This window comes from Cupressus sempervirens, chromosome 7 (genome assembly GCF_028749045.1).
Source record: "Cupressus sempervirens isolate cs-2001-9-10 chromosome 7, ASM2874904v1, whole genome shotgun sequence".
Classification (NCBI taxonomy): domain Eukaryota; kingdom Viridiplantae; phylum Streptophyta; class Pinopsida; order Cupressales; family Cupressaceae; genus Cupressus; species Cupressus sempervirens.
The window spans coordinates 703,000,051-703,023,986 of NC_143124.1; positions in this window are offsets into that span (position 1 = coordinate 703,000,051).

The window sequence follows — 23,936 nt, forward strand, 5'->3', positions numbered from 1 at the left end:
AGCCAAGGCAAGATTACTCTCCTAGCTCTCAGTATTCACTGGTAATTTTTGGGGTTCAGGTATGCTGTCTGACATAAGTGGTTCTTCTACAACCTCAAGATCAACTATCACTTTACTCTTGCCCTTGGTTGTTGATGTCTTCCTTGTGCTTGAATGGGTCACCCTTTTAGTTTTAGGGGTCCCTGCTTGAACTTGAAATCAAAGTGGAGTTGGAACTACTTTAGCTTCAACTTTGACCCAACCTGCAATAGAACCATGAATATCTTGATTAGTGATCACTTTTTTCTTTTGAGGAGCCTTTTTAGTTTTTATTTTTGAAAACTTCCTAGTTAGGTCAGAGGTGGTAACAATTTTTGATTTTATCCAACTTGCAGTCCTAGCTAGCACATCCTTAGTGTGAGAGAATACATCATCCTCTTCTCTTCTTCCCCAATCAATTTTGGGAATAGGCGTGCACTCAATTTTGTCGATGTAAAATGGGTCAAGCACTTCTTTAGAGTCTTCTTCTTTCAGCTTGCATGTATCAAGATCCACATTAAACATATTGATTTGTTTAATTGTTAGCCTCAACTACAATCTTTTCCTTACTTCAAACTTATTAGGGAAATTTTCCCAGTAGTCTTTTAACTATGGAATGTGAACAAGAGAGACTACATTTTTAACATTGTTCGTGAAATATCCTATATAATCAAAATCTTCCTGAGAAGAGAAGGGTTTAAAGCATAGATGGGTCAATGATGCTTCTGTTAACATGGCTTGCTTTAGGCTAGGACATCTATAGTGGCCAATTTCAATAGGAAAAAAAATAGAAGAAGACCTCTTAGAAATTTCAAAAGACTCTATCATAGAGAAAAGTTATCTACACATTTCAGATAAAACAATAGAGTCTAGGTAGTAACAAGGTAACTTCAACGATTCACCAGAAAAACCACCTACTCTGAGATATGTGAACCTAGGGAACTAAATGTAAAAGTAGCCATAGACTTGTATAGCTTACATGGCTTTTTCAGATAGTCTATTATTTTTGTGACCTTCAAGTTCAAAGACTAGCCTTCCCAAAAAGACATCATTTACCCTTCTAAACTCTTTACACAAAGTAGCATCTTAAAGGTCACTGTAGTATTGGTGAATGGGCATTTCATCTATCCATGGTGAATGAGGGAGGTTTTCCCATTCTTTAGACACTGCTAGGACATAAATCAAGAATGAAGACATGAAAAATGAACCAAAGTTGTTGACAGCCACTAAACCTTTGTGTAAATTCTCAATAATTAGGTCTGCCCAGTCAATGAACTTATCTCCTTCAATAATCTTTTGGATGAAGAAATGCATCCATGTCTCCCAATGAAATGCATGTTCATTTCCTGTTATTTTGTTCAATAGGAGTACAATGTCCACAATTTCCTTGATGAAATGCTCAATGGTTAACGGTTTGGGCAGCCTTGTCCCACCTTCTGCCAGTTTTAGAAGCCAAGACTAGGCTACCTTATTATCATAATTGCTTTTTCTTTCGGCATATAGGTGTTCTTCTTCCTCAAACATCCATGGTTCATAGAGTTATTTGTGATGGATCCTAAAGGCCGAATAAACACTAGTTCTATTGATCTTAACTATCACTTCCCCATAAATTTTCTTGATACACCTTGTGCTAGGGTCATAATGATTTGCACACTCAATAACTAGCTCTGGGCATGTGATTGCTATGGGAAAGGAAACAACTTCAAGCAACCTAGTATTAACTAGTCTCTGGTATATGTGTCCTAAGTGGGTGTTTTTGGCTCTTTCAATGAAATTGGTTAAATTTTTATTAACCAAAAATATGTCATGAATTCCAAGCAAAGAGCTATGGAGACATGGCCTTTCAAATTTGGGTATTTTGGGGTGAAACAACATCATGGTTCGCTATGGGATAACAGGGCCTAAAGATACAAATGGAAATATTGCAAAACAAAAACAAGCACAAATAAAATTGTAGAGGGTAATGGCGGTGCACTTACAGTTTGACATAGCTATATCCTATGACTCATTCTCCCTACTAGATGATGCTGGAATTTCTTTTGCAAATGGTAGAATGACTAATGAAATGGAAAAATGAATGCATTTAAGGGATAACTTACAAAGGAAATCACAATACAATTATGGCAAGTAAATGTAATAATTACTATTCATGTGTCACGCATCGAAAAAGACCCTCTGAGTAATTTGTTATAAATGCCTATCAAATTTGCACGCCTATTAATGATCCATGTCATCATGAAATGAAAAATTTTCCTTTTCACCAAATCTTGTCGTATCAGAACACATGCCACCTTAAAGTTCTTATTTATTATCTCACATGCCTTGGGAAGTGTCTTTATTAGGACCCACCTCACTTTTTTTAATTCACAGATTGAATGCTTGCATGAAAACATAACATTAGTATACAAAATTGATATCAAAGTTGAAGTTAAAGTTTGAGATGATTGGGCTTCAACTTTGACTTTCATCTTACCAAGACTGACTCGGGTGGAGAGAGTAAACTTTGTCATATGGAGGACAGAAGGGAGCTCAAATTTGAACTTGAAGTTAATTGAAACTTCAAGTTCAACTTCATGATCAAGAAATGACTCATGATTGAACTGCCTTAGGACAAGAAAAATGTAAGTGGTAATAGCCTAAAAGAGTTCAACATATATAATATAAAGAAAACTATGGGTATCTCAACATATATAAAGCATTAATTATTTGAAGTATCCCAATGCTTCCAATGGTGGTGTCATTGTGTGCTATTTAATAATTTGTCATCTTGTCCCATTCTCATTTATGGTTGTAGATGGCTCTTAAGATCAATTTCGCACACCAATAAGATACAAATCATGAAGTTGGTAGCATATAGGTCATCTTGTTGTTGCAGAAGCATTAATTTTGATCATCCCCCTATCACTTCTAAATCCTTTACTTGTATAATCAAATTTCCTTCTAATATGTTATCTTTATTTAACTCAACCTTGAGTCATGGTATTGAACTTTGGTGTCCAATCAAAGTTTTTCCTAAACTCTTTGAAAGACAAAGATGCATCTTCTTTTGGGATCTTCTCTCTATTTCTCTTATGGGTCTTCTTCCATGTGACTATAAACAAGCCTTATCTAGCTTCAATAAAATCATTGCTCACTTATCTTTAAGTTCCAAGTGTTGCCTTGATTTTCATATATTACATCATTTGAAGCTTTTTGTGAGTGTATTTTTTGGTTGACCAGTCTTGATTTTAGTGAATACTTACTAGGTCAAATTAATCCCTTACCTTCATGTAGGTAGGTTGATATATATCTAGGTAGTGTAGTGTAATTATATTATTTGACTCAAAATGTGACTATATGTAAGAGATCAATTATTCAATCTTGGTATTTCACCCTTTTCCCTTTCAACATATGCTTCTTCATTTCCTATCAAATTTGGTAGTTTCGATGAACCCAACTTACAAAGGAAATTAACCTTCTCCAAAGATTCAACCTCACATTACAAGTCCTACACTTGGAGGTTTTTTTCCATGTTTCACATGGGTATTCAAGTTATTGACAAACTCAGACAAGGGTCCAAACTTCTCTAATAAAGGTTGCCTTTGGTGTGTGAAGTTGAAATTTATTTCATTTATGCATCAATTTTTATTTTATTTTACAATTATTTATTCATTAATTAAATGTGATATTCTAAGGTCAATATTCTTTACAATGGAACCTATCGAAAGAGTTCCCATTGTTTTAACAAACAATTGACATCTTTATGTTTTGTTTTTCTTTTTTATAAATTATTTGTGTATTTTATTATCTTTGTGAAATATGTTCAAGAATATTATCCATATTGTTTACACAAAAATCATAAATTTCAATCAAAACATAAGCTTTTTACTGGTCTAAAGATACATTGGTTTCTATCCTTCCCTTCTAGATCTGCATCATTGGGTTTTTTGTTCGTGGACATCCTTAGCCTCCAATAACTTTAATTTTCCCTTGAGAAAAGGGGTTGTATTGGGGGAATCCTTCTCGACCAAAATTTTCACATTTTTCTTTTAACCCTTTTATTGAGCCACTCAATGTGCATCTAATATGGGTTTGTCTCCCTAATCTTCCCTTTCATATTTTGGTAGAATTCTCACTTTGAGATCATTGGAAACTCTATTGGTAATTTCAAGGTGGAAGAGGTTATGATATCTATGTGCCTCTAATATCTCCACACCCCTTCAAGTGATGTGGTTCTCATGGCTAGAGATAGGCCTTGTACTCAATCACTAGATTATGAAGGTATCCCCTTTCAATGTCATCAATGCTTCTTTACTAGTTGTTTAGCTATAGATAGTTCTCTCTTGCATTGCAAAGGTGCTCCTAGTTGGTTGAATGCATTTATTCATCTTGGTTTCAAATTATTTCTCTATTTTCAACAACATGGACCAGAGATGCCTTGCATTATACCTCAGAGAGACTATGCAGCTCCGTGACCACACCTTGCAACTCTTATTCCCCTAGAGAGTGACCCTGGTTCAACTTATCACTGTTTTCTTCTCTCCCTTGTCTCCTTCTCATGGGACAAAGAGGCCTTCTAGTGCCACCATCTCTAGCCACTCCAAATCTATGAGACCTCATTATTGTTATGCTCATCAACGACACCCTCCTAGCTTTTTCTGGTTGTAGTTTAGGGAAAACTAAATGAAGGCTAAAGTTATAACACTAAATGTACTTATATTATATGACAAAGTGAAACACACATATTTAAAAGTCACACAAAACAAAAACCAAGTGTATATGGAAATTAAAACATTTACACAAATTAAATAACAAAGCTCAAACAAATACTTTCTATAAATGCAAATTAAGTATTCTAAATTCAAGCATAAAAATTGAATGTTGCACAATCCAAACTCAATACAAAAATTCAAACTCAAGCTTTCAAAAAACAATAACTAATTCAAGATTCACATCATAGAAATGATGAATGAATTAACAAAAAATAGTAAAATGTTCAAATTGCAGTATGCTAACAATACCACTAATTATTGAAATATTGCAAAACTTTTTTATAATTAAAGAATATTGTTGCACATAATAATTACATTGCACCACAATTGTAAGTCATTATAGACAATGAAATGAAAATAAAAGTTGATTTTTTTTTAATGTGATGCTAGAAAATCAGTAGTAAAATGTTTTACAACAATAACACAAAGACACCAGACCTACAAGAATGGCCATGGCTAATGACCACTCTTTACAAACTTTTAGGCAGGGGGAAAATTCAACCCCTTCCAAATAAAAATAATGGTATTAAATAACAAAGTAGTTTACATATCAATTCATTGGATAGATATTGTCTCAATTTACATATTACATTGATTGATGTCACCAATTTGAGCAACTAATTACAAAATGCAACATCTTCTCAAGTTTTAGATATTGCATCTTCTAGTAAATTGTCTACACTAATTTCAACAATTAATTTAAAATACAATATTTTCTACAATTTTAAATTTTATATATCAGATTTAATATCCAATCCAATATTTGAAAATTATATTCACCACATGACTTCAACAACTATCTAATCAATTCTTCAAAAATTTCCAAACATAAACTCACTGTAAAACAATCAACACCAACCACTATTTAAATTTAGATGATTTTCCTACCAATAAAATATAAAATGACTCAGTGTTTGGTAGGCTGAGTAAAACACATATAAGAAGATTTGATAAAAAAATTAATGAAGATATATATGAACAATTACCCACCATTACAACATCATTTAGATACATAAAAACTTTCAAATAGAACAAAATCTGAGCATAGATATGCCTAACTCTATTATACAATATACAAATGATTTAGACAAAGTATATTCTAAAAAATAGTTTCAACGTATATTTATTTTATTTTAACAACAAATGCAACTCTAGAATAGCACTTCTTCATCACTATCATAAAACACAACCTAAGCCCTTGTTGATGCACAGAGAAAAATATGTTTATTTATATTTCTTCTCTACAGGATTAAGGAATCCATAAAGATGAGAATGAGAATGAAATATTTGGAATAAATCTATATGGTGCAAGTGCATGCTTTTTAGTGACTACCTTAAAGTAGCACAATTGATCTATTTGTGGAAGAATAATTTAAAGAAAAGGAAGATAATGTAGAGAAAGGGAGTTGGGGATGAAAACTGTGGTCTAAAGCAGGTAGAGCCACAACATGATAGAGTGATGAAATCCCAACATATGTTCAAGAAGATTATAAATAAAATTGCATAATATAGAATTAAAAATGAAAAAAATTAACACTGTATAGTACATTTATTGCCTTTTATTTACTTATTTTTATTTTAGTTTGGCAATACTTATAGGAGCTTGTTTCATAAAATGCAAATAAATGTCACCTTCATTATAAAGATAGTCACGAAGAGGTGAACAAATTGATGAACCATAAAGTTAGTCAATGGGCCATTGCTATCATGATAAATAGAGAAAATGATCAGTCTACTACAACAAGATCAATGGAATATAGAGTTTCTACAAGGCTGCAAGGACAAACAACCATGATAGTTGGATATTAAAAGCCAATTTTGAATATAAACTTTGAAACATACAAAACCTTCAATGGTAAGTGTAGAAACAAGAGTGTTCTTCATTTTCATTAAAAGAAATGTCTCAATGAATATAAGCTAGAGAAGAAAATCTAGCATGTATGAAAGATGTATAATGATGGTGGCAAGATGATTGTCTTGATTAAAAGTGGGCAAACACCTAGCTTTATTTGTCTCCACATTTTGGATCTGTAGAGACTATGATGAGTGGTGATATCTTTCCTTTCATCAAGTGTATACAATAGTGACATAATAAATAGTTATGTTAGGTTGGAGGATACTAAAATCCAACTTTGAATATAAAATCAACAACATATAAAAGTTACAGTGACACAACAAATAGTTATGTTAGGTTGGAGGATACTAAATGCCGACTTTGAATATAAAGTTAGCAACACATAGTGGCATAGATAGAAGCTACAATGCTCTATGTTGACATTAAAAGAAATGTCTCAAGGAATATAAGCTAGAGAAGAGAATCTCACAACATAAATGAAAGAGGTATAATGGCAATGACAGGACAATTTTCTTGATTGAAAATTTAAAAGTATGCTAGGTGTGCCAACCTTTTAAAAACACCTAGCTTCATTGTCTCTACATTTTGGATCTACAAGGACAATAATGAGTGGTTGGGAATATCTTTCCCTTCATCAAGTGTCCAAGTAAACATTTAAATAGTTAAGTTTTCTTGAGACTCTTGAGCTCAATGTGTTTATTATTCCTGACAACTTTATAACAATGACAATGAACAATTCAAACAAAGCTTGAAAACCTACAAAAAGAGACAACAAAGGGGCAATAGAAACCACGGTCATCAAGGAGGGAGGGAGAGAGAGAGGGGGGGGGGAGATTAAAATTGTAGGACAATCATTAAGCTAGTATAAAAGGTTGACAGTCATACCACGTAATAAAGGATACGAGCTTTCCTTAATTTGTGTCAATGACTATCACAATTACATGAGAAACACCCAAAAAGCTAAAGAGGTACTTTAGTGCATTTTCAAGATAAAACCAAGGACCTTTATTAAGATATTTTAATGACAAAGAGCACATAGTTTAATGAATGCACATCATAAGGAAAAATGTGGTGCAAAAGACAGGGTATAATGAAGGTTTGTTTCCTCCATGCAACCCTTTAGTGTAAATCAAAAATAGAGAAAGAAAATAAATATCATAGTTAAGATGAAATGTGGAAGACCAATACATGAAAAGGAACAATATGAATGAGATGCATTTTGAATATAATGAATAAGATGGTGCATATGAATAATTTAAAGAAAGTTTACTAAGCGATAACAATCAAAAGTCAAGAATATTAAATGGATAGTCAATAAGAGATTTGAAGAGAGGCTCATTTAGGAAGAGGAATCCATTCAAAGAGATAAGGAAAAAAAGTAATGTGTGTTACCCCAAGAAATAGAAGTGGGGAGAACTATAGTCGGACTTAGAGATGACCAAACTAGCAATTGTTGAAGTTCACTTGGGCCCCTAATCAACCTCTAGGGATGATTCTCCATGTGGATTCCAATACCAATCTTGACTATCTAAGAGTTTACTCCCTCTAAATGGATTATTTTGATGGAAAGCTTGATTCTTAGCATAACTACATGATTCTTAACAGAGTCTGGTTTATTGCCCAACAAGATGATTGGATCCTAGAAATGAGCACAAAAATACCTGATTATGTTAGTGAACTCTTAATAAATTACAAATGTTGTATACTATCTTGATTGATGTTGTGAACGATAAAGGAAATATTTTCATCTACATTCCCTATAAGGTGAATAAAAATGCAATCAATAGTTGTATCAAATACCCATGGTTAAACAATTAATTTTGTATATTATGGATGTCAAATTTTCATCAAAGCAAACACTACCAATCTTACAGTATAAAGATAAAACAAATTACATTTTTTAGATCTTTTCCATACAATGTGAGTTTAAAGATGAATAGAAATTCTCATAAAGTCACAAATCAATAGAAGAAAATAAAAAATAAAATTTTGGATATAATATAGCTTAAATAAATTATTCCCTTATTGGATAGTTACATATTTGCACCGTCTTAAAATGGACACACTTGCCTTTTAACACCTTTTATCTCCCTCCTTTTTATGATTCCCTCTTCGGATCATGGATATGCTCATGCTTGGTCTCTTTTCCTCTTCTCTTCCAACTTTCTACCTTATCTCTCTAGTATTTGCCTTGGCTTTGTATGGCACCCAAGACTTATCCTCATAGACCAAGTTGGCTCAAGTCGACCTAGTCCTCCCAAGTTGACATAGTCTTGGACTAGATCAACCCAGGTCAACCTAGTCCTTGATAGTTTTAGATCTTGGGGCCCAAAAGTTCTTGGGGGTTTAATTACTTTTTGATCATTACCTAGTTGGCTTGTATATTTTTCCCACCCAAAAACTCATATATAAGGATACTAGGAGGCTTTATTTTCATATCTCATCTCAAGAAATCCATATCTCGTGAACATCAAGCATCTCATTTTCAAGCTCTCACTCTCTAGTGAAGATTTCAATAATTTGCATTCAAGCATTTTTCAAGCATTCAAGCAAGGAGAATTCTATCTAGCATTGGAGAATCCTTTGTGAACATTTCTTCTTCAAGGTCTAGTGTATTGTTGGCCATCAAGGGAGGAGATTCATGTTGAATCATTCATCCTCTTCATTGATGCATATCCATATCCATATCCATGGAACCATGACTAAGTTATGATAGATCCATTACAAAGTGTGGAGATATCCTACATTCCTAATTCAAGATCTACATTATATACACATTACATACACATGGGAAAGGTGAATCCTATCATTTATCTTGTTTCTTTGTAGTCATTTACATTTACATTTCTCATTTACAGTTAATTCCTTAACCTAGGGCTTGACCAAGGCAAGCCCTCATCAAACCCCAATCCCCAAACCTTTCTTTTATGTGTTGATTTGCAAGTTGGAAGTAAAAAGAATTGCAGATCTGGAACCTATTGTTCACAAGCATTTTGGAGTCATCAATTTTAGAGCCATGGACTATGTCAAACTAGTTGTAGGATGTCCTTCCAAGTTGACTTGGTCCTTTAGTATCAAATTCTAAGGATATTTTTGGGTTTTGTTCCTTTTGTCATTTTGTTTTGTGACCCACGATTGGAAGTTTAGAAAAATTTCAGATTCGAAAGTTATTGAGCATAAATACATCTTTCTATATGCATTTCAAGGTGATTCTTTTACATTTCATTTCATATCTTTACCCTATATTTGCATCTTGATTGGGCTCATTGTATTCACATAGTATCTAGGTTTACATTTCTTATGCAATTAGTTCAATTTCACATTCACATTATCCTATAAATGGGCCAAAGAGTACATTTCTTTATATTGTATTCCTCTAATAATTTGGATTTAGTATTAGCACCCTTCTCCTTTTGGGTCCTTACTAATCTAATTTGGGTTAGAAGTGGAATCATGTTTGAAAATTCTCCTCTTTCCCTTTCACATTGCAATTGAATGGCTTAGTGTCCAAATAAAGAGGAAGTCTGCAGTCCTATTAAAGTGATTCCATTTTACCACTAAAAAATATCTACGTATCTTTCCATTGGAAAAAATCATAAAATTATAATATTTTTCTTATGAAGAAGATAGGGGAAATGAAAGGAGTGACCAAAACTAACTTGATTCCTTATAACTTCCTTATGCCCGAGATGTAGCAGAATGCATAACTTAAATTGAACCCACTCTTTTATGGTCAATCTAACTTGGCATTGGTTACTTGTTAAATAGATACAAGAAGTAGAAGTCTCTTTCAAATACATGATTCTATAAGAGCACAATAGTGTTGTATCTAGATATTATATTTACTATCCAAAAATAAGTGAAACAATCTTATATTGTAACATATTAGGTATTATTACATTACTGGCCTACATTCAATACACTTTCTAAATATGTGACACCACCACCTTGGCTTGCATAATAGCATGTGAGACAAACCTACCTACTTACTAATTCTACTGTTTGAGATGGTTGATTGGTGTATCATTCCATAATTAAAATTAATAATTGATTGGGTTAAAGGAGTCTTCTCATCTACAGGAACATATTATTCATTGTTTTGGAAATCTAGCTTAAAGTGGGCGATTTCTAGTGGGTATAGTGTTAGATGCCAAAATAGAACTTCTAAAGAAAATATAGGTGGGGAACATCAAGTACCACTCTTTCTCAAATTCATTTTCATGGTCCTCTTCTTTTTCCCTATTTTAGACCACCTCTCACTGTGAGATATTAAAAAATGTGAATGCATTAGAATCAGGATAATGACTGATATTTTTTTTTGTTTTCAAAGGATCTCAAAGAGGCATTTTACTCTAGAGTTTGACAAGCAAGCTAAGCAGAATAAGAAGAGGTGGAAGAATCTAATGTAGATGCTATGAAATAAGAATTAATGAGCTCAAAGAGACATGCTAACTACCATGAAAAATGCCACAATGAACCCTATGCACGATATACTACAGGTTGTCATGTCTCCCAACCTTTTAAAAAATTTACCCTATTATCTAATTATATAGGATGCCATGTCTCCCAACCTTCTAGAATATTTACCCTATTTTTTTCCTAACTTCATGAGAGTGAAAAAGAAAATATGAAGGATTTGAGCAATACAAATCCACAAAACCCAAAGAACACCTACATGCAAGAACCTATCACAGAGAAGAAAAAGCAAAGAAGAGGCAAGGATTTTGCTCTAAAAATATACAAATTATATTATCAAACTAAAAAGATGAGAGATAATTACAAACGATTAATCCTTATAGAAGGAGATCAAAAATCTAAAAGGGAAACCCTAAGAGATAAATGGCAATTAATAATTACTAATTAATCAATAAATGGAAATGCAAAGTGCATAAAGTGAAATATTAAGAAAGGAGTAAAGGTAATTTAATAAATTAAATTAAATTAAATCAACGCTTTACTCTAACACCCCCCTCTTAAGATAGCAACAATGTAGCTACAAACAATGCAAAAAGAGTAGGAAAGCTACAATGCAATGCTGAAAAGAAAACTTGGGTCCCAACAAGAAGGCCTAATGACATATCCAATCACAACCAAATCACTATGAAATAAAGAAAAAAAGAAAACCCATTCGGAAAAACCCTACTCCAAAAAGAGATAGCAAAGAAAAAAAAGTACAAATGATATGTCTCAAGAGACACTCTCAAGACCATAAGTACAATGAAACCCTCCATGATGGAGGCTTGAGACTCCATAGCCCCCCAGAATAGTAGAACTCCTATGTCGATGAACATACCAATGTGGTTCCAATTTGAAAGAAACAAAGGTAGTGGACAAGGATAATAAAACCCCAAAGTCCAAGCTGATGCTCAAAGGAGAATGCATGAGAATCCTAAAATAGAATCTCCAATGGAGGTGGGATAATAGGTGTGTTGAATAAGTCATTTGAGAGGAAATTTGTGTCCTATGATGTATCTTCAACAATGGAAGTAGGTGGATCGATGACTCAAACTACAATGGTAGGTAGTGTTGAAGAGTAAAATTATGCGATAGATGGAATTTGAACAAGAGTTGGAGGTGTAGAAGTCACAACACTAGTCTCAAGAACAACACATAAGTTCAAGTGACCTTACTTTACCTTAGTAGTTTCTCATGAAGAAAGAGAGTGAGTCTTTGATAGTGGATATGGTGGACCGAAATGAGAGAAAGTGTATAGGTGAGAAAAGTGATTAATAGTCCCTATAGCAACAATATTGCCTCTCTCACTATCTCTAATGTGCATTGAATCTTGTGCAAACTCAATTGTCTTCTGTGTCCCACTGTGTGTAATCTGATAGATAGAGAGAAGGTTAGAGGACAAAGATGGAACACAAAGTACATCATGAAATGTACCATCATCAATTCCAATAGAACCTTTACCACATACATTCATAACAATGTTGTTCCCCATCAAAATGTGTGGAGTACAAGAAGCCTCAAAAGAAGAGAAAAAATCCTGAGAATATGTCATATGGTGTGAAGCACCTAAATCCAGTAATCATCTAGAAGAGTGTGGAGTAGTAGTCGCACATAGTGCATGACCTTTTCCTATATCTTTACCATCTAACTAAAAAGATGATGATGATGAAGATCTTTGATAAGTAGAAGGAATATCAATGTTGCTCTTTTGAAGGAGAATTGTCAAAACTAAAACCTTTTTGGCATAGCCATCTAACTTCCTCTCATAGCAACGTGACTCATCATGATTGGGTTTATTACAATAAGCACACTTTGGTCTTCCTGGCTTTGGTTTATCTCCCTTAGGAGGAGGTGGGCCTAATGTGATGTGAGGGCTAGAATCAATCTAAGACTCAGTAGGATGTGACTTCTATTTCTTCTCCTTCATCCCAAAAGATGGTTGAGCTACCAATACATAAGTTTGTGAGCCTGTGAGAGAATCCAACTGAGAGAGCTTAGCTTTCTCTCCAGCCAAAAAATCACAAAAAAATCAAAGAATGGCATGGTAAATCTATTACCCAAAGAATCTTTGGTGGAATAGAAGGTAGAAGAAAAAATTGAAAGTTTCCACGAAGCTTAGAAAGAATCAAGTAGATGCACTCAGTGTCAGTCTTGGTTTTCCCACAACCCTGTAATAAAGATCTCTATTGTTTGAACTTCATCAAGAAGTTCTCAATGCAAGGAAAAGAATTTGGTACAAGAGAGGTAAGATCTAGCTCAATCTTAAGTGTCCTGAACTCATTCACTGTATGAAACAAGCCATCAAGCTTTGTTGACATAGCTAGAGGGTTATTCCACTTGTCAAGATGAAATTGTAGACTTTTAGATTCCTGTAAAGCAATCAACCCCATTGCCTCATCCATCTTATTCCTATGTTGCATGACCTCAAATGGCCTCTGTAAAATTGGTTTCACTAGATTTTGTCCAAAGAAGTCATCTCATCAAGGTCCTCAATGTGTGATAGTTATGAGGGGTTAAAGGTTCTAGACAAGAATATGTCTCAGCCATTGCTTGAGAAGGTTTTGGATTTTTTTTTGAATTTTTTTGGTTTACTTATGTAAATCACATAAACAAAAATACAAAACACCCCCCACAATACAAAAAACTAAACCCCAACTGCTAGAAGGAATGTGTAAACAAGAAGAGAGAAAAAAGATTCAAGTTGAAAATGTACCTTTGAGAAATACTTATGAAAATAACAAAGCATATGGTGAGGGTTCAAGAAGATCTTTCCAATGCTTCTTTTAGATTGAAAAATGAAGCTAAAATGAGCAAGTAAAGCCCCCTGGAAGATAGAAAGAATTATCTAACTTCAAGTGAAAAAATAGGTACCAAACTAGAAAAAAATCCAAAAAATATCTACACCATCATCTCCATCTCTGAATCCTCTTTTTGAAACTTCTTTCAGATCAAAAAATACCTCCCCATGCTCAAGTTAGAGCAACAAGACCACTAGGGCCTCCATATGGGAAAAAAAATTGCAGACAATTTAAAAATTTGAACAAGGGCTAAAGATTCAATGTTATGAAACTTTTTTTTGGCTCCCCAGTGAATGTTGTCCAAAATCAACAAAATTTATATGAGAATGGGCATTTTCGAACCTTTTGAATCCAACCATGAGGTCTATTTGGCCTCAAAGTGATCCAAAAATTAGAGACCCCCCTATTTTCACAAAAAATACCTAAAGAAAGCCAAATCTATTATGTCAAACCCTCAATCTTCTATTTCTCCAAATATTAAACAAGCTACAACAAGTCTGGATCTGATACCATGAATTATTTGAGCAATACAAATCTGCAAAACCAGAAGAACACCTGCATGTAAGAATCTATCACAGAGAAGAAAAATTAAAGTAGAGACAAGGCTTTTACTTTAAAAATATGTAAACTATATTATCAAACTAAAAAGATGAGAGATAATTACAAAAGATCAATCCTTAGAACAAGGAGATAGAAAACCTAAAAGGGAATCCCTAAGAGGTAAATGATATTTAATAATTATCATTTAATTATTAAATGTAAATGCAAAGTGCATAAAGTGAAATCTTAAGAAGGGAGTAAAGGTAATTTAATAAATGAAATTAAATTAATGCTATACTCTAACAAATACTACTAATAAAAAAGAAACAACCAATCAAAATGGAAAAATTAAAATTTTAATAGAAAATATTCACTCTGATCATAACGATAAGTGAAATTGTTTGTAGTTTTCATGGTTTCCAGAGAAGAGACTAATACCAAAACAAGTAGCTTGAAAAATTTAATCCTTTCCATTGAAAGGTAGGGACTAGTAACCCATGTTGAATCATTCTACAAAAAATGAAATCCTATCTTTTTGTTCCACAACCAATTGTTCATGTAGTTGTGGGACAAAATTTGGAGCCTAATCTAATACCACAAGAAAACCTATAATACCCATCAATCTATCATTTTCCAAATTAATGTCCATGGTCATATATTCATTAGGAAATACAACAAGAGTAGTAGCTTTGGGTCTTCTTTTACTAGTCCATGGTTTACAACTACAAGCATAGCCTTATCCACAGAGATCTTAGAACCTTCAATAACAAAATTGAACAACATCTCTATAACCCTAGTTTTTCTCATAGATAAAATACAATCATAGTCATCACGCCTACATAATGACCACATATAAGAATGTGAAGGTGAGGGTAACTGTATTGGAAGGTGCGAGGATGGCTTTATAGGTGGCTAGACAATGCTTTCTCATGTAGAGATGATCTTCCCACAAGTTGAGCACACAAGTCACCTTTCAAAGATGTTATTGTCCTCTTATTAACCTTCACCACTAATTTAATTCAATCATTGCATTTTTTTCTCTTGTGTATGAATTAGAAAAGGGTCCCATGAATAGGGCTTAGGCTCTACATTTTAAGAAAGAGAGGTCCTATGAGATTTTTGTGGGAGGCTAAAGGATTATTTTGAATCTTTTCCTCCCAAATAGAAGCCCCTATTTTTAGCCCTTTTCACTTGAGTGGGTGAAAATGGAATGCGATTGGAAATAGTCCACCAACTTAGGAAAACTTTGAGCCACATGTCAACAAATAAAAGAAAATCTTGAAAGAAAAGAAAGTTTTTTATTTTTTTATTTGATATTTAATATTTAAAATCTTCCAAACTTCCTTAAGTTTAAGAACTCAAATTTTAGAAATCTAATACACTTTAATATTCATGGGACCACTCAATTTTAAACATTTCTAAAAAATCTCAGGGTTAACTACTCTATTTTTTAGGAAGGGCCCTCCATGAGACCCCAACGTTAGATCTTTTATGTTATTTTAAGTCTCTTCTATTTACATTAATACTTTAATTATTATAAAATAGTTATATTTTTACATAAAAATCTATCTTTTCATTTTTAGAAAGAGATGAAAAATGAAAATGAAAAACTTTGTAAAGGAAATTTGTGGTGTACCATCTTCATCAAGCAATGCTCTATATGTAGTGCATTATCAAAACATCTTCCATAATACAAAGTGTATTATAAAAACCAAAGACTTGATCTATAATTATCTATAGAGTCAAAACATAAATAAATTCAAATTCTACCTATATTATTTCTGATCAAGTAATTTCTTGAAATCCCTCTAGGTACAAGTGCTAGTTCATTACATATAATAGTTCAATTTTAAATTTTTACATTAATTTTTTTTTATTCTAATGATTAGTGATTAAGTATTTCACAGTTTTAGGATTCTTACTATAGGGTTGGTTAATTTATCCCTGTTCTAGTAAATCTTCGCAAATTTGGGCTCAAGTAATTTTTGTAGGCTTTGATATTTGTGAAATAAGTTTATAGGTAGACGAAGATACACTATAATACTTTTCTGTCCTTCTAGAAAAAGGAGTTGCATCAGGCATACCAGGCATTGCAATTAGGTTATAGAGTTTAGATGTCATACTCTGCAAATATCATTCACCCAATGCTTCAATCACAATAATTGCAGGTGCTCTGTGCAAAGGGGTCTCCTTCTATCTTGAGGTTGGACTGTTGTATTTTGAGGAAATAGAAAGAATAGGAGATTGTTGTTACTGCAAACCATTATCAGATTTCCTGTATTTTATGACTGTAATCAACTGATTGGTAAATACAAGATGAGAACATCCTTAGGACTGATTTAATATTCAGCTTTAGAATGGAAGGAGCAAATGGGCCTGATATAGATTTTTCTGCACTTGAGGTTGGATATTCTCAGGGTCTCTCTACAACTCTACTTATGAATCTTTATGTAGTGGCAAAAATAAGCATTCTAAAATTGTGAGAGTTCATTACTCTCTCAAGCATCAACTTTTCTAAGAGTATTTGAAGTTGCTAGATGACATACAACTACAACATTATAATGATTTAATACAATCAGATAATCAGATATATGTCTTTTATTTTCTTGAATTCTTATTATATAACTAGAAATAGCTATTGAGGCATCATTCTAAACCTCTTTGTGTATGTGTGAGATTGGACCACAAAGAGATGAGTATTTATGGTTATATTACTTGAAAAGAGATTATGTTTAGCATTGATAGTTGATTTTAATAATCTCTCCTAGTTGTAGGATGCAACAAAATAAGGATTATAGTTCTAGAGGGAGATGTTGAGCTTTAGAGGGAGATTTTAGCTTCAAAGGGAGGCTTCATAATTAAGATGGAGTATTTATGGAATCCCCATAACCCACATAGATGCTTGTGGTATTTATAAAATTTGATACTTAAATGGAATCAATTCTTAGTTGGTTATTTGCCTATTTTATTTTTGTGTGAATAAATGAGATTGTAAGATTAGCTATGATAACTCTTTCACTATGCGATAGTGAACATCATGTTGAGAGATTTGATGATGGGAGTTCAATTTCATGTTGAGAGATTCCATGACAATTCACGTTGAGAGATTCCTTGAATAAAAGGCTTAGTTGTGAGTCTTACAAATCTTTTAATGTTGAGTGATTCCATGAATGAGTAATTGTTATAGGTTTTCATGTTGAGTGATTCCATGAATATGAGTAATTATTATAGTTTTTCATGTTGAGTGATTTCATGAATGTGATTGATTGTTACAATTTTTCATGAATCTTATAGGATATATGGGATGAGATTTTATCATTAACATTTTGGTTGCAGTCTTGTGTGATTGTTTAGCTAAAGATCTCTCTCTAGCTAAGAGGAAGTGTTGAAGATGGTAGCTATGATAGAGATCTTTATCTCTAGAAATATGAACGTTATTATCATTATTGTTACATTCAGTTGAAAAGGAGACTTATGTTTAACTGTAATATTAAATGTAAATGATGTGTCATTCACACATATTGAGGCATGAATATTTGATGAGTTGTAATTAATTATAGGAGTTATGGGAATCTCAAGAGACCTTCGTGTTAGTTTGTGGTGACTGATTAGGAAAGTACTATACATACTTCATTAATTCTTTAGGGCTTGAGGCATCGGCTTGAAAAAAAAATTAGGCCCTATTTATTAAGATTTTGAGCCAACATGTAATTATTAATTATAACCCTAAAGTGGTAAAAATACTTTTATAAAATGGCTTAGGGTTAGGGATTGTTTCATTGTTGTGATGCAAAAATTGGTTCTTGCGGTGATATTAAGCTATAAGGGATTACGGATTGTAATCAGGTTGTAATCACTAGATCATAATAATATCAGACTTGTTGTTTGGTGGATGTAGCCCAGGGATTGGTTAAATCTTGGTGTCTTGTGTTATTTTCTATGTGATCTATTATTTTTTTGGTATTGGTTATATTTGCATGCAATTGTTATTTCTGTTTGAGGTTTAATCCTAACACTTTGGTTATAGTGTGAAGAGTCTCTCCTATTGTTATATGTTCACCTCAAGAAAAGGACATTGTACAGTTGAACATTTTATTATCAATAAAGATATATTTGTGTTGTGTGGCTGAGTAATTCCCTTCATTCTTGAAGGGTTTTCCTAGGATAATTTTGGTGTTCTTTGTTTCAGTTTTCTCTCTTTCTTATTGTTGGTTATCTTCATGGTTTTTTGGGCACTAATTTTAATAGTATTTACTTCAAAACTTCACCAATCACTTAAAGATGTAAATGGTTTAAAAAGAATGTGCTTCGAACATCAATGTTTTGAAAATAAAAAGATTTCGAATATAATTACTTGAAAGTAGAAATGTTTAAAATATGAATGTTTATAAATTATGATAATGAGTGGATCAATTCTTTGAAAGGAAAGAATAGAAAGTAATTACCAATTTACAAAGCTATGAATCAAATGATTACAATATAAAGAATACTAAAACCAGTGCCTTGTTATATGGGCAATAGAGTCAATATCATGAAAGCTATTAATATACAACTTTATAGGACAATTTGTTTTAACAAAAATCTAATTATCAAAATGTAAAGGATTAATTATATATGCAATTTTAAATCAGTCTAGATTGTATTTTAACTTCTGTGGAGGGAAGACCAACTAGACAAAGATAAAGAAACAAATAATATTTCTCTATATCTTTGATAATTAGACTTTAAATGCTATAACTAATCTTCTTTACAAATAAATATTTAAAATTGCTCACAAGTTTCCAAACAACTATAAAGGACTAGACTTATTCATGTTTTAATACCTTGCCTTATATAAATAGGAACACTAAATTCTTATAAGTCATGTTGGAAATATTGTATCAATTGAAATGCTTGATTCTGAAAATACATTCCAAACCTCTCCTTTATAATTGTGTACATATATGAATATTACAAAAGAGTTGTTGTCATCCTCAAAATCATATTTATATCAAATTATTCAAAATGTTATTATTGATGCATGTCCTTTGTCACAATTTGTCACCCATATTTATGTATGTGTTTGAAAAGGTGTGAGAACTAATTATGAACCATCACACTCTTTTAGTACATCTAATTTTAGTTTAATAATTGTAACCAACATTGGTATAATCTTTAATAATGTTAAAAGGCATTAATCAATCTTTGATTAATCAAAAATTATTTTTGCTCGAGTGATAGAGGTGAGCAATTAAAACAGATGCTTTAGCTTGAGTAATTCCAACCATGTTAATCTCCTCCTATAAATTGTAAAGTAATATCATCATTGCTACATCAAGCTTAATTCAAATAGACACTATTAAATACAATACATCCCTCTATTCTTGATTGGCATGATTTCAATGAGGGTGTTCTCCCTTCTATCATCTATTGCTCCATTTGTGGAATCTGCCACTTCAAATTTCTTTATTTCATGTTTTTTTGACCAATCAATTTTATATTTTCCTTAATGTAAATCTCATTAATTTTAGCAACTAAATCCCCATCATATTTAACCTTCTCAATGAGTTCATTTTTGAAACTTTTTTTGGATATTATCCTTGACTAGTAATCAATGATCAGTGCTACTCAAGATCTTTTCACTGGCATTTCTATGCAAGAGAAATAAATCCTTTTGTTTGAGATGCACAACCATTATTACAATGGGTCCCTACCAGAGGGTTCTCTTAGTGGAATTTGTATGGTCTCATCTACATGCCTTTCAAGCACTATGAGAGGGTGTTTTGGGAGGCTCTCTCTACCCTAGTCATTTCGTTCATCTAGTTTGATAGAGGTAGAAGGTTAAGCTTTGGGTTCAAAATATTTGATAGAATATCAAACCTTGGTTTGTCCACTGTGAACCCCCAACCCAACCCAATCAAAGTCCAATAGCTACGTGATCACATGACAAAAATAGAGACTAACAATGGAGCCCTAAAGGACATTGTTGTTGTGGCATCCTCGCTCTCTCTTAAGCTCTATAACAAGTTGAAAGAGGATGAAGCTAAGATTTACATTCTTCATAATATCATGTTATCCTATGCAAGATAGTTCATGATTTGAAGTAGCACATGGACAACTCTCTTACTAGTATACAAATGGATTTGAAGGAACAACTTGGCTGTTGCCTACAATAGAACTTGATCACCAACCTTGATAGAATTCAAGAAACAATCTAGAACACCATAGAACAAATAATAAAAATAACTAAAATCATGGGCATCTATTTACAACAACCCCATTTATTCCTCCCCTCCTCCTGCTACTCTCTCCTGCATAGAGAAGCTAGTCTAGACTAAGTTAGTAGATGAAAGGGTCAAGCATGCTCGTGAGCTAAACTTGAGGGTTTGTGGTCTCCCTCTTCCTTTCCCTGACCCTCTTGCAATAGGCTACTCCTTCCTAAAGACTAATTGGATATCATTGACATCTCATTGGATTGTGCCTAGGTTGGGCATGATAGTACCCTCTTTATCAGGTTTCATTCACTTGCTGACCACCTTTGGATTCTTAGGGCAAAGAGGAAACTCTTCTCTCTCCCCATCAAGATTTATCTTGAAGAGGATTTCACAAGATCATGTGTGGCATAACTTAAGGAGGCTCGAGCTCTCGTTGTGGTTGCCAGACAAGAGAGCAAATGGGCAATGATTAGAAACCTCAAGGTTGTGAGTCTAGACACTTTTCTTGCAAGTTGGGAGTTGAGATCAAAGTAGGTCCTAAATTCTACAAACATTTCTTTGGTGGAAGAACTTTTTTTCCATTCCCCTTTCTTTCTCTTCTCCTCTCTCTCTCTCTCTCTCTCTCTCTCTCTCTCTCTCTCTCTCTCTCTCTCTCTCTCTCTCTCTCTCTCTCTCTCTCTCTCTCTCTCTCTCTTATTTCTTTGAGCTTGGATCCCTACTCCTTGTAGGGGTGGTTCTCGCTCACTTCTTCTTTGTGTTTTTGTTTTGTTCTTTCTTGGACACCATTTGGTGTTCTTGTATTTATTGCTTTCATGGTTGTAAGTTCTCAGTCCCATAGGCCTCTATTGGTCTTTTCTTAGACATTAATACATTTATCTTATCTTATCTTATCTCTTTCATTGTAAAGGTGCTCTGAGTTGATCAAAGGCACTTAATCTTCTTGGTTTCAAAATATTTCTCTAATAATATTTCCCTTCATTTTTTGGGAATTCTCATTTTTTTATCATTGGAAACTCTATTGGTCATTTCTTAAAGGTGGAAGATTTTATGATAGCTATGTGCCTCTCTACCTTTGCTCAAATTCTAGAAGACACTAATATCTCTACAACCCTTCAAGAGATGTGGTTCTCATGGCTAGAGATTGTACTTGGACTCAATCATTGGATAATGAAGGTATCCACTTTCAATGTCAACAATTCTTATGTACTAGTTGTTTAGTTATCAATTGTTTTCTCTTGCAATGTAAAGGTGCTCCTAGCTTATCGAAGGCATTTAATTTTCTTAGTTTCAAAATATTTCTCTAATAATTCTTCACAAGTTGAAGATGTGGATCCAATAGACTCAACTCCACCTCTTTTTATCATGGTGGTCCCCTCTAACCATACAAATCCTCCCTTGATGACCACTCTAAATCAATTCCAACCTTTGGTTGTGGAGGCACAAAATTGCCAACACCATGTTCTTGGTGTTGAGTGTCTTGAGAAGGGAAGTTCTACCAACTCCTACAGATGGTGGGGACCTTACTAAAAACCTTTTAATTTGGCTTTAGATGCTAATTATTGACAATTCTAAATCATCCCAACACAAAATAACCCTATTTTGTAAACCAGGGGTTCTGCTCCACATAGAATTGTTAAAGTACAAAATATTTTTTATTTCCTTCCATTCCAAAATTGATTGATGGATGTTAATGTTCCTGAACTTGAGAAAGTTTTAAATTCTTGACAAAACCATGCAAACCTTCAAAAATGTATTTTCTTCCTTTTTGTTGGGTCATTTTAGTAGGAACCTCATAATCTCCAATTTAGTTCATGATGCTATCAAAACCTTGAACTAAATAAATTAAAATAGCTACTACCTCATTAAATTTCTCTATAAGATAATATCAAATTGGAAAAAGATGGGTCTTGAATCTCTCAAAGAACATTAAAAACTAATAAGAATGCAATAAAACTAAATTTGAAGAAAAAAAATCCTAATTTTATATATTGTAAAATTTCTTGTGAACTTAAATGATCATCAATAAAAACACATAATATACAAAGTGAACATCAAATTAGTTTTAAAACAAAAATATTTTTTTTTGCATGTGCATAATATGCATAGTGAATATCAAATTAGCTTTAAAACAAATATTATTATTTTTTACATGTGCAATATACATGGTGAATATCAAATTGGCTTTAAAAGAAAAATAGTTGTTTTTACACGTGCATAATATAAATAGTGAATATCAAATTAGTTTTTTTTTTTAAAAAATTTACATGTGCATCATATACATATTGAATATCAACTTAGCTTAAAACCAAATATATATTTGTTTTTACATGTGCACATGCACATGTACACATGCAAATGCATATGAAGACACACATGGCCACACACAACACAAGCACACATATACACATTGAAGCACACCCACACCTACAAACACACAACACGCACACCCATAGGCACACCTACACACCCACAGGGACACCCATCCATGCATGCACACAAAGTAAATATCAAAGTTTAATCATAGTCATGCAAATGGATATAAATTAGAGGTTAAAGAAGCTAATATATAAACATGAAAAGTGAATGTCAAAGTTATTAAATATGATATTATCCAAACATGTACCTAAATCTCATGCACACATGAATACAAACAACATCTAAACCACACACATATATTGAGTTCATTCAAATATGTAAAAGTTGAGCACATGCACTAGTTGGAGTAATTGGCAAATTACTTTCATGAAAAAAAAAAGTGAACTCCAAAATTAATTCAATCACACACACTATATAAAATTATCTTCCAACCACACATGCACACAAGGTGTGCTTTATTAAAGGGTTTTCATTCATACACACATACCAAAGTAGTAAATAAAACTTAGGTCAAAGTAAAATTTTAAGTTCAAACTTGCCTAAATAAAAACAAAAACAATGTGAATGCCATATTTAGTTCAATATACACAAAGAAAATACCACAATTAAAATACATTTCACATAAAAGCTAGTTCAACGACAAACACATGTGAATGTCAAAGCTAAGTCAATATACACAAGGTAAATACCAAAGTCATAATACACTTCATATAACATCTATACACATCCATATACACATAAACATACACAAATGCATATGGACACGTATACCCACATGTGTGTTTGCACGCACACACATTCATGCACAGAAACATACATGCATGTGCATGCACATGCACACAAAAAAGCACAACCACCCACACATGTGCACTCATGCAAGCATATCTGCACACTCAAATCCACAAATAGACATGTGCATGAGCATGTACCCATGTGCACATAGACAAAA